The 12,239-nt window shown below is 34.4% G+C and overlaps 1 protein-coding gene and 1 long non-coding RNA gene across 4 annotated transcripts in view; one reads left to right on the top strand and one right to left on the bottom strand.

Annotated features, from left to right (window-relative positions):
- LOC150092690 (uncharacterized) overlaps nucleotides 1-6,517 on the bottom strand; it is a 36,068-nt gene extending 29,551 nt beyond the window's left edge. Inside the window, exon 1 of one of the 2 annotated variants that reach the window (XR_016550507.1) lies at nucleotides 6,275-6,517. This is a non-coding gene — a long non-coding RNA (uncharacterized LOC150092690). Of the gene's footprint in view, nucleotides 1-5,442; nucleotides 5,508-6,274 lie in introns of those variants that run through there. The other variant, XR_016550506.1, reaches the window with a different exon arrangement.
- The window catches only part of LOC150092689 (tumor protein p53-inducible protein 11-like), a 158,000-nt gene that overhangs the window by 93,442 nt on the left and 52,319 nt on the right, over nucleotides 1-12,239 (top strand). The window lies entirely within an intron of this gene.

Genomic DNA, 12,239 nt, shown 5'->3' with positions numbered 1-12,239 from the left:
GAAAGAAGTAAGAAATGCGACACACACAGAGAGAATTTATTTAACCTTTATTATACGACGTATGCAGGGGTTATACTATCTGATGGCAGCATTAAATATTTCGTTATGATTGGAGTTGTTTATAGCTTGAACGATACGTGATCATGTCCATTACTCTAAACCAGTGGTCTCCAAAGTGTGGTACGCGAGTCGATACGTGGGGATTCATTAAAAAAAAGTTTTATATTGATAGGAAAAAAAATTAAGTAATTAATTAAAGATAAAGAATATTACTTTCTTTCGTCAATTGAACATATATCTAATATAGACAAAGACGTTATAAAGATCTTGTAAACTTAAATTTGCGAATAGCACACATTGGGCGACTTTGCACACATAATCGTTCGTGGCAAAGCTGTCATGTTTTTTAAAACTGGGGAATAAATCTCTTACTTCTTATCATTGCCATTGTTTGTAGAGCATCCTAGTGTTGACAAGCCCAACTAGAGAAGGAAAATTGCTTAGTTATCCTGCTATCTACAGATGACACCACAGTTGTATTAATTGTTTGACTATTAATAGTAAGTTTGACTATTTTTTAGTATATATTGTTTCTGTGCAATTCCAACGCCTTTTTGTGCTTGTTTTTACACTAGAAATAGTGAATTAATATTATCAAAATTGCTTACATTTTTTAAAAGTGTTTGATATTATCGATAGTAAATGAATTATGTTTAAATTTTACAAATTAACCCTCACAAAATGGATAAATGGTTAAAAAAGTTCCTCCAAAGAAACCGCGAATTGAAGATAATTATAATAGTACTTCTACATCAGACGAACAACAAGGAAAAGATAGGATTGATTCTTCTATTCAAACAAGTTCGTTATCAGTCAAATTAAGTAATAAAAACATTAATCTGAAACTTAACAAAACCTTGCCCAAGAAAGTTCGAAATTATCAAGAAGACTACTTGAAATGGGGATTTTCATCGACGATAGTCAACAATGAACCCCTCGTCCTACATGTGTATTGCGTCATGAGATGCTATGTAATGTAAGTATGAAACCATCATTATTAGTAAGACACTTAAAAACTAAACATCCTGAACACAAATCTTTACAATTCTTTGAACGATGTTTGAAGACATGTAATTCTCAATCCAACAACTTAAAAAAATTCACTAAAATTAACGATAAATATTTGGAGGCATCTCTTGAGGTTGCATTCTTAATTGCAAAAGACCAAAAGCCACACACCATTGGGGAAACACTTGCACTCCCAACCGCCATAAAAATGGTAGAAATAATCCATGGAAAAGAATACGCAAATAAACTAAAATGTATTACTTTATCAGCAAATACTATTGGTAGACGTATAGAAATCATTGCAGATAATTTAAAGAAGCAACGTATCGCAGTATCAGAAGTCATCAAACCAGAATTTCAAGAAATTATGAAAGAAATGCAAGGCCATTGTTCACATTAAATATTGTAATAAATGTTTGTAAGCTGTTCATAATAAAAATAATGCGTAAAAATACTAGCGTTTTTAATTATTATATGACGATACAAGCCACATTTCCTCTTTATATTTATTACAATAGATTTTTGCTCAATCAATTGGGGATACGCGCTGTTTATTTTTTCTGTCTTGGGGGTATGCGATCAAAAAATTTGGAGACCACTGCTCTAAACCACGTCATAGATTCGGAAGTTCATTTTGCTGCGCTTATTTCAATGACCAAGAAAGTCTGGGTGGCAATTTCTTAGTCTACTCTTTGTACGATTGTAGCATATTTAATTAAACCATCCATATAAACAAATAATAAACACTTCTGGAAACCTTCTTTTCATACACCCTTTTCACGAGATCACCATATTCATTTCATCGAAAATAACTTAGGAAATATACAGTGTTGAAATGGCTTTTGTATAAATATCAGATCATAGCATTTATACCTCTATATAAAATCAGTTCAGTGGTGCAAAAATTATTAGAGGACCACATAAACAGAGATAGCTATAAGACTATTACACTTTTTTATAAAATCTTTATCAAGTAGCTTTATTTTTATCCTCCTACATGTTTCGCCAATCTGTTTCTATTGGCATCCTCAGGGAATACAAATCAGTAAGCACAAAATGAAGGTTACAGACTAGGTTATAACCGATGGTTCTAAATCACACAAAAATTGGTATTGTGCGTGTCTCGTTAACGTTATTTATTCGTGATGACTCATGACGTAATTGTTATGAAAGTTAATTTCTTTGATGTTTAATGATCTGACAAAAGTTTTCCAAATTTCTGGTAAAATTAGACGTTGATTCTTGTTTAGGTTTTCAGTTTTACGGGCGACTGTAGCTGCTTCTTTAAAGGTTCTTGAATGGTAGTTATCTTCTATGTATGGCATAAGGCTCTTATCCCACTCAATGTGATGGTTAGTAGAGGCAAAGTGGCATGAAAGGCCTGAAATGTCTTGTCTGTTATTTCTGACATATCCTATGTGTTCTTTCTTTCTCGTTTCGAAGCTTCTAGATGTCTGACCTACGTAACTAATACCACATGAGCAAGGAATATTATATACTCCAGAGTATTTGTAGAATGGGTGAGGATCTTTCGGTGATCTTAAAAATTTCCGAATAGTATTGATTGGTTTGAATGCCACTCTGATCTTGTATGGTTTTAAAAGGTTAGCTAAATTTTTGGAAAGGTTGTTGACAAAAGGAATTGTAATTGTACTGATGTATTGGACGTCATCACGTTGTCGATGTGGTATATCAGTAAATAGAATCTTGTTATAGAGTCTTTTAGGGTAACCATTTAAAGAAAGTTCTCTGGATATTGTGGTTAATTCTGTTAGTAGGTCATCCTTGTCTGTCGTATACTGTATAGCTCTTTTCTTGAGACTATGGATAATGCTAAGTTTCTGAGCTATGTGATGAGCTGAGTTGAAATGGAGGTAACGTCCAGTATTTGTAGGTTTTCGGTATACAGATAGGTTGATACTATTATTGGATTGTTTCTTTATTAAAATGTCAAGGAATGGCAGTTTTTTATCTTTTTCCATTTCTAATGTGAATTTGATGGTATTGTGGAAACTATTGATTTGGTTGAGGTAATTCATTAGTTCTTCTTTTGTATGATCCCAAATGATAAAGATGTCATCCACATATCTGTACCAAATTTTCGGGTTTGGAAAGATCTGGGTTCAGATTTTTTTCTCTAGATCTTCCATGAATAAGTCAGCACAAGGAGGTGAGAGGGGACTACCCATAGCTAATCCAGTGAGTTGTTTGTAGATCGTTTCTTGCCAAATGAAATAGAAGTTAAACAGTGATTGAACAAAGTAGTGATGTTTCTTGGGAACAATTTGTCTAAGATGTTGATGACTTCAACCACTGGAATGTTAGTAAACAGAGATGTGATGTCCAGGCTTGCTAGTATATCCTCTTCAAAAATAGGGATGTTTTTTATTTTATCTGTAAAATGTTTTGAGTTTTTAATATAAGTATCCGAGACGTGAATGTGTTGTTGTAAAATCTTCGCAAGATACTTGGATAGTTGGTAAGTGGGAGAATAGATTCCATCAACTATTGGACGTAATGAAATACCTTTTAATAAAGAAACAATCCAATAATAGTATCAACCTATCTGTATACCGAAAACCTACAAATACTGGACGTTACCTCCATTTCAACTCAGCTCATCACATAGCTCAGAAACTTAGCATTATCCATAGTCTCAAGAAAAGAGCTATACAGTATACGACAGACAAGGATGACCTACTAACAGAATTAACCACAATATCCAGAGAACTTTCTTTAAATGGTTACCCTAAAAGACTCTATAACAAGATTCTATTTACTGATATACCACATCGACAACGTGATGACGTCCAATACATCAGTACAATTACAATTCCTTTTGTCAACAACCTTTCCAAAAAATTAGCTAACCTTTTAAAACCATACAAGATCAGAGTGGCATTCAAACCAATCAATACTATTCGGAAATTTTTAAGATCACCGAAAGATCCTCACCCATTCTACAAATACTCTGGAGTATATAATATTCCTTGCTCATGTGGTATTAGTTACGTAGGTCAGACATCTAGAAGCTTCGAAACGAGAAAGAAAGAACACATAGGATATGTCAGAAATAACAGACAAGACATTTCAGGCCTTTCATGCCACTTTGCCTCTACTAACCATCACATTGAGTGGGATAAGAGCCTTATGCCATACATAGAAGATAACTACCATTCAAGAACCTTTAAAGAAGCAGCTACAGTCGCCCGTAAAACTGAAAACCTAAACAAGAATCAACGTCTAATTTTACCAGAAATTTGGAAAACTTTTGTCAGATCATTAAACATCAAAGAAATTAACTTTCATAACAATTACGTCATGAGTCATCACGAATAAATAACGTTAACGAGACACGCACAATACCAATTTTTGTGTGATTTAGAACCATCGGTTATAACCTAGTCTGTAACCTTCATTTTGTGCTTACTGATTTGTATTCCCTGAGGATGCCAATAGAAACAGATTGGCGAAACATGTAGGAGGATAAAAATAAAGCTACTTGATAAAGATTTTATAAAAAAGTGTAATAGTCTTATGAATAATTGTCAAGAAAAAATTCAACATAGAGATAGCTATTTTTAATATAAAACATGGTCTCATTTCCTATTATATATCAAACACCTGATATGATAAAGCAAGCCTATTTTCCTTATAGAATATGGAAAATGACTTAAAAATAAAAGTTTTATTTGACTTAATCGTTCAAATTTTAATATTTGAATAATTATTAAAATTTTAATCCCTCCCATTGTCTCCTGAGTAGCTTAATCGGTATCGATGATGCCCTTTTTAGTTTGTAAGGATCTGCGTTCATGAGGCGAAGAACCATTATAAGGATTTTCTTCATTTGCAGCTGTTAGCCGATCACAGGAGGCGAACTGGAAGTAGCAAAGCTTATCCTCCTTGAAACGTGGGTTTTTTCATCCCTCAAAACAAGCAAATCGGCTAGAAGAACACCTCATGTACAGACATAGTACACTAGCATCATAGCTTTAGTTGCTTCGTCCGTATTTCAAGACAACCACAGCCATTTCAGCAGATATCTCTACATGACATCACAACAATATATAACATAATGCAGTCTTCATCTGCAAATTAGAAATCCGTGGCGTTCCAACATCTCCAAATTATTGAGGGCAGTGTATTGAGTCTCTTAATTGCGTTTTTTCTGGCCATTTGTCTATTTTGAGCGATGAAACCCCCCCCCAAAAAAAAAGAAATCCTTATAAAGATTTCTCGCAGTTAAAATAGGAAAAGGTGCCTAGGGAATCCAACAAAAACACTGTAGGAAGACGACTGAAAAGAAAGAAATGATTTTTTTTTCTTTTGATGATGCAAGATATGGAATATCTGATTTAATTGTAAACTTACATAATTCAGCCATAATAGTCTTGATTTTTTATGGAACAAATGAGGAAATATACGTGCAACATAACGTTGCATGGCATGCTTGCGATGTTAAAATATTACTCCAAGACTGCTCCTCAGTAAGGAAAAGGCAGGAGAATTAGTGCGTGGCTACTTTGGTTGTGCTCGCCAGCTGCTATTCGACTGCATACGTCACTCGCGCTGGGAAAAAATGTATTTTGAACTTCGTGTAAAGTGGTAAAAGAACGAAGGAAAATTTTCGAACAGTTTTGTTAAATATTTAAGTTTCGGATAGCAAAGGATAGAAATATTTGGCACGAGTCCGTTTCCTCAGATGTTCAGCGCAAGTTTGAGAAACTTTGTGGTGCCTACCATTCATCTTGATTGCTAAACGTAAGCATAATGTGCATTTTGGCAATGTCTGTTTTTGCCACTTCTTTTTTGCTGAGGAATTGCTACAAGTGTCATCGTGTGTGGGCTATGTATACAAGCTCTTTTTGATACTTCAGCTAGTGTAGCATAATCAGTAAGGACGATGGTTGCAAACACCAAGGTTAGAATTCCATGAGGACTTTTCAACTTAGGTAAGCTAACCTGTCTCATGAAATGGCGGATTTTTTTCCCCCGTAAAAACTCGTAATTCTCCTCCCCTACCAAAGCTCGTAAAGTAGGCAAAACGCCAGAACAAACAACATACTTAAACCGACACACACACCGACTTTGTTTTAGTTGCTTCGGCGGTAATTCCAAAAACCCAACATAATACGCATAAGCGCGCGCTCACACACACACACACACACTGGGCAATAATGGGCAAACAGAAAGCAATACTCACCATTACATCCTAGTTATTTCCCGATCACTATACTAACGTCCGCTATTGTTTTAAGTTTGCTCATATTTGATTTCTTTTGTGTTTTCTCGCAAGTTATTCCTGAACTCTGGCTGAACAGATTTTATTGAAATTTGCTATTCGGAATTCTTACAAAAATGTACGGCGCTGTCTCAGTTTTTATTTTTCATAGGACTGTTTGCAGGTACACAAAGGAGAAAAATTTTGCAGTTGTACATAGCAATAGTTCGCTGTTTGGTCAGAAAGGAATTTAATAAAAGGTAGCCTTTAGAATGTAATATATACTGTTTACCCACGCGGTTCGATTTTGGTTTAACTCGTATCAGTTTTATTGAAAACAATATTCGAAATTTGTTCCATATGCCTAATAGCACTGTAGATCCACGCTGCTATCGTGTTTAATGATAACGAATGTTATCACTATACATGAATGCTGTAACAGCACCTTTTTGTAAGATTGTCTGCGATCACTTGCTTGCTTTTTTATTTCTCGTTAAGTCAAATTTTTTCTATTGCGAACATCTAGATACTTTTCTAATATATGGCGCCCAAGTTCACCGATGCAGAAAATAAAACATTTGTTTAAAAAGTGTTTTTTTTTTTATAAAATACTATAAAAAATGGGCTTTGAAAATCTTCGGTGTTGTGGTCACCACCTGAGATAGGATAGGACAGGTTAACAAAGTCGTGTTTGACAGGTTGGTATGATAAAAAGACTCAGGGGAGAGAGTAAGATCTAAATGGATTGCAGTTAGAAGTGCCTCAACCGAAATACCTGACAATGTTGGATTTCTGGAAGATTACGAATTTGAAGGAAAAAGGAAGTTAGTAAAAATGAAATCTTTTTATTTAATACTATCATAGTGCGCGTGTGTATATATATTTTTGATTGTACATATCAAGAATTTGATGATGAATAGTGGGATTAAAAACCCTTCCACGACTAACTCATCTTTAGATACAAAAAAAAAAAAAAAAAACGGTCTTTCCGACCAAAGGCGCCGTCAAAACTGACTGAGCTACAAGGAACTCTTTTGATTTAAGATTTAGACATAAATATTACTACTCGCTTGTGGTTCATTTCTTGGATATCATTTGTGCAGGCAAAACGATTCATACTAATAAGAATTCCACACCTATCGGATAGAATTTTATGAAAATTTGCATAAAACAATATTATGTCTACAGTATACATTAGAGTACATAATTTATGTACATAATTTACGCTATTCTTCGAATAGCGTAAATTTTGTACATTCATGATAATTCTGAGGAAAGCGATGGAAATATTGATAGCCGAAACTTAAACTTTGGGCAATTTCAAGCCGTATTGTATGTGGCTCGGTTAGTCGATATATCCGCTCTCCAACCAACAGGTTCACGATTCGAATCGACAAGTCAGGAAGGCAAAGTTTCGTGTTTGGTCTCTCTCTCTCGAACAATGTTTCCAGATTATGAAAAAAAATAAATACCAAAAAGATATGTAAAATTAGTAATAAAAAAAAAACTCGTCAACGGCACTAATTTACTACAAGTTTACAAAAGTCACACAGAGTTCCTGCTCGGCCTGTGAATAATTGGTTCCTTCGGATAAGTTATGCCATAATTGTTGTTCTTCACCAATAATTTTCGCATCAGCCATCTTGCAATGGTTGGTGAAAGAATATTTTTTTAGCTGTAATTATTTATTGAGAAAAATGATTTCAATTATATTTGCTTATTAGGATCGCCATTAAAATTTGTCTAGTCGTTTTCAGTTAGACCATCTTACTGAAAGAACACTTAACGCACAACAAAATTATTTACTTGAAATATGCCAAAACGACTTTAGATTCAATTGTTGATATCGAATGGTATCTGTATACAGTGTTGTTGTTACGAAAATCACGCATTTATAATAATTTATAGTCTCTTCCTGAGAGAGAGAGAGAATAATAAATTACGTACATCATTCCTGAATAACCAGGAAAGAGAAAACAATAAGAAAATGTTTTTTTGAACACGCAAAAATATTAATATTTATATTAATTTTAATGAGTAATTTTTACAGTCGATAAAATATTTAGCAGGCTTATTTATTTTTCCGTATTAATTACATACTGAAGTATAACTTGATATTACAATTGTAGAATAATCAGACTAGGATAGACTGAGAGATGTTATCGGTTATGCTGTTAAATATATGTGAAGGATTTATTAACACTTCTCCACCTTCACAAATGATAAAAAAAAAAAAAAAAAAAAAAAACAGAATATGCTAATCTGAATAAGAATACATTTCTCCTCTTGGGAGTGCGATTTTGTGTGTGTGTGAACTGTGAGGGGTAGCAATTAAAATTAATTTCGACATCTGTCAAAGCACAAAAACATGCATGGATTCAATTTAGTCCCTCACCCTTCCAGTCTATCAATAATTCATTAACCTAGTACTCATTATAAAAATATATATAAAAAAAATCGTCAGAGGCTAAATTACTGCTCAAGTTATTGATAATTCATTACTGTACCCACGCAGCATTTTCCCCCTCCGCAGTCACATGTGAAACAAAGTGGCAGCTCCCCACAAGATCTAATTGTAAACGCTTTTATGTTTGAGTTGCGGTATTGTACAATAGGAGGGGGGAAAAAGTCATTCTGTGCAGCAATTTCTGCACCACGTTGTATTATTGGTTAATTTATGACATCCACTTGAATCTGTTTCTGGTATCTACTTGCACCTACCGCATTTTAATGCTCGGAATAGGTTTATTCAAAAGTAGTCGTTTAATAAAAGCATCTACGTTTTCTGTATATGTATAAACGTAACATCTAGAGGTGATTTTCAAATCAGGTTTTTTTACTACACCCAATGTCTCTGTCCAAAGCACCATTAGAACATATTGCAATAATCCACAGCAATACGTCCTTGAAAAATTAGGCATCTCAAACTTCCGTTTCATATTTAGTTTTATAACATAAAGATGAGGTTTTCCAAGGCCGTTTTAAATAAGTTTCGCAAAATGCAGTACCTACAGTATAAGATAAATTTTGTAATTCCGTTCATATATACGCATGCTAGCTGGATAGATTTCGTTAAAACAAACAAACAAAAAAAAATGCATATTTTGTTCTAGTCAGACCATTTTGCAAGGATAACTAATAAGCCTGTGTAACTCAGAGGAAGTGGCGTTTACACTCCTCAGTGCTAAACCGCCTGAAGAAAGAGCTTCACGAGTTCAATTCTAGTCACCGACTAGAGGAACTTTTTCTAACCCTTTTTTCGACCGGTTCCAGGGTTAGTCGATCTCAGGGGAAAGCGAGTTTTTCGTCCCGTAAACTCAAGAAAATCGACAGTGGAACCCACATTATTTTCAGCATTAAAAAGATTGTGTTAGGGTTAGGTTCCAGAAGATGGCGGCATTTGTTAGCAGTCTCTTCACTGCGTGCCTCTTAATTAGTAATAGCCTTGGACCAGCTATCTCTGATTGGCTTCCAGTGGAGATTGAACTGCCCACTCAGTCTCCAAAAGTTAGATAGGGCTAAAACACCCTCGCCTACTTGCTATATATGGGAATAAAAGGCGTTAGATGATTTAAAAAAAAAAAAAAAAAAAAATAGACAGCCGAAATTATCTATTACAGTTACTAAGCGTTTAATAAGGACGTGGTAGACAAACCCCAATTTTTTTTTTTTTAAATAACGGTTTCACGCATGAATCTAGTTTCCTTTGGAAACTAGAATTTATTAAATACGCCTATATATTTCGCTCAATATATATCAGGAGCATCATTCAGGGAGAAAGCAGAAGAAACATTTGTGTACGCAAGAATGAGTCATACAGCATGTGCTGCATCCGTGTGTCTCGATCGCAGTTGTACGAATAGGAAGGAAACAGGTATAGTTTAATTAAAAGTGAAGTAAATCCTCGATTTAACGGACTAATCGGGGCTAAGGGGTGTCCGTTAAATCGCGATTTTCTTGAAATATAAAAATATCTGTAACATTATACTGCAATTTTCTCAATATTAGCACTGTAATCAGGGGCGGTTCGTGCATAGCACTGCGAACTGCAGCACCCAATTTTTCTCGATATATAAATATATTTATTTATATTTGCTTGTAATATTTAATTTTATCATCAATAATCTTATACAATTATCTTATTTTGTAAAAAAATAATAATAATCCATCTTGTAGCACTTAGGAGGGCGAAGCACTGTAGAAATATGACACTGTAGAAAGCACAGTGACGCTAGCGACACTGTGCTTTCTACAGTGTCATATTGCTACGCGAGCAAGCATATGCACGTCATAGTGAGATACGAGCTATTAGCGTAATGCGGCACTGTCCGTCGCGCAGTTCCACTGTTGTTTATATCCAGTTTGCGCCAGTAGTAGAGTGTTCATGGTGCTTATCGTGTTTACTCCGTCTCTTTAAATATTTGGACCTTACAATTAAAGACATAACATTCGTTATAGTAATTTTTAAGTAATTTTAAATTATACCCAACTATATAATTTTATCGATAATAAACAATTTTTTCATGTTTAATTTTTTTTTAAATTTTTACCATAATTTTAATATTTTATCCTAACACGAATACACTGTACTTACAGTGTGTATGTATATTTCGAAAGTTGCAGCCCCCACGATTTCAAGCCACGAGCCGCCACTGACTGTAATAGCAAAAATTGTTTTACACACACTTTTAGATAAGTTAATGTGAAGTTAATATTCGATGTTAAGGCGCTTGGTTTAAGTAATCCTGCTTTGAAAAAACTATCAAGTTTTTTTTCTTTTTTGAACTTTTGAATTCTGCTGTTCTTTTATAATTAACTCCCTAAAATTACGAAAATGTGTGTAAATGCAGAAAGTCACGCCACGCGACAAAATAACCAATTACAGTCCGACTCGTTCGCCGAACATAATTTTCCAACATATGATGGCCTATTCGCCAAAAGTTAAAAATAACAGGAAACTAATACCAAAAAATAACCTGTTTATTTAATTATAAGCAAATTTTGGTTAAAAGCATTTTTAAAATTAACAGGGTGTTAATTTTTACATATGACATGCGGACCAGAAATTTTGTCCGTTAAATCGAGAGTTTACTGTATAAACAGTTAATAGCAATTATTTCGCCAAACTTAGAAGTTAGACATACTGTCTAAGATTAGGACAATAGCATAGGCCTTCAGACGATTTAAGAAATAGACGATCAAATTTAAAACTATTCTAGTACTTTATCTTTGATTACATTCCAGTGAACTGTCGATGGCATGAGAAGCAAGGCCTGAACCTTTCGATTCTATGAGAGACCTTCAGGGAGTCAGGACTCATCGAGCAAGGCCACATACTACATGCACCAGCTATCATACTTATTCTTGAATTCATTCACACTGTTTGCACTCACAACATCCAATGGCAATCCATTCCAATCACGCACCACCCTATGAGAGAAAAATCTAGCCTTCGTTTCCTTCTTACCTGCATTCATTCTCAGCGTCCAAGGATGCCCACTTGTTCTTTCCCCATCCTCCATAAATTGAGAAATTCCATCAATTGAAATCCTGTATGACCCTTTCAGAAGGTTGTAAGTCTCAATTCTTACTGTTTGCTGGTGTCTGCAGTTTACTAATTCTCAATCTTCACAATCAGTATTCCATAATCCTGATATCATTTTAACACTCTCTCCAGTATATCAGAATCACAACGGAGACCAGACCTGCTCACAATAATCCAAATAAGGTCTTATCAAGGCCTCGTAAAGAGGCAAAATGACATCTTTATGTTTACATAAAGATGTCACTTTTATGTCAACATAAAGATATAAACATAAAGATGACATAACATGTGAACGTTCGTTTCAGCATTGCAATTATCGTTTGAGTTGTATTTTCAATCTTTGCTACATTGCCCCTGAACTTCAACTTCCCATCTACTAACACTTTAGGATCCCCTAGCCTC

The sequence above is a fragment of the Typopeltis vanoorti genome, chromosome 25 (genome assembly GCF_054136105.1).
Source record: "Typopeltis vanoorti isolate ZY-2024b chromosome 25, IOZ_Tvanoo_1.0, whole genome shotgun sequence".
In the NCBI taxonomy this organism is placed as follows: domain Eukaryota; kingdom Metazoa; phylum Arthropoda; class Arachnida; order Uropygi; family Thelyphonidae; genus Typopeltis; species Typopeltis vanoorti.
This window is presented reverse-complemented; position numbering and strand designations above follow the sequence as displayed.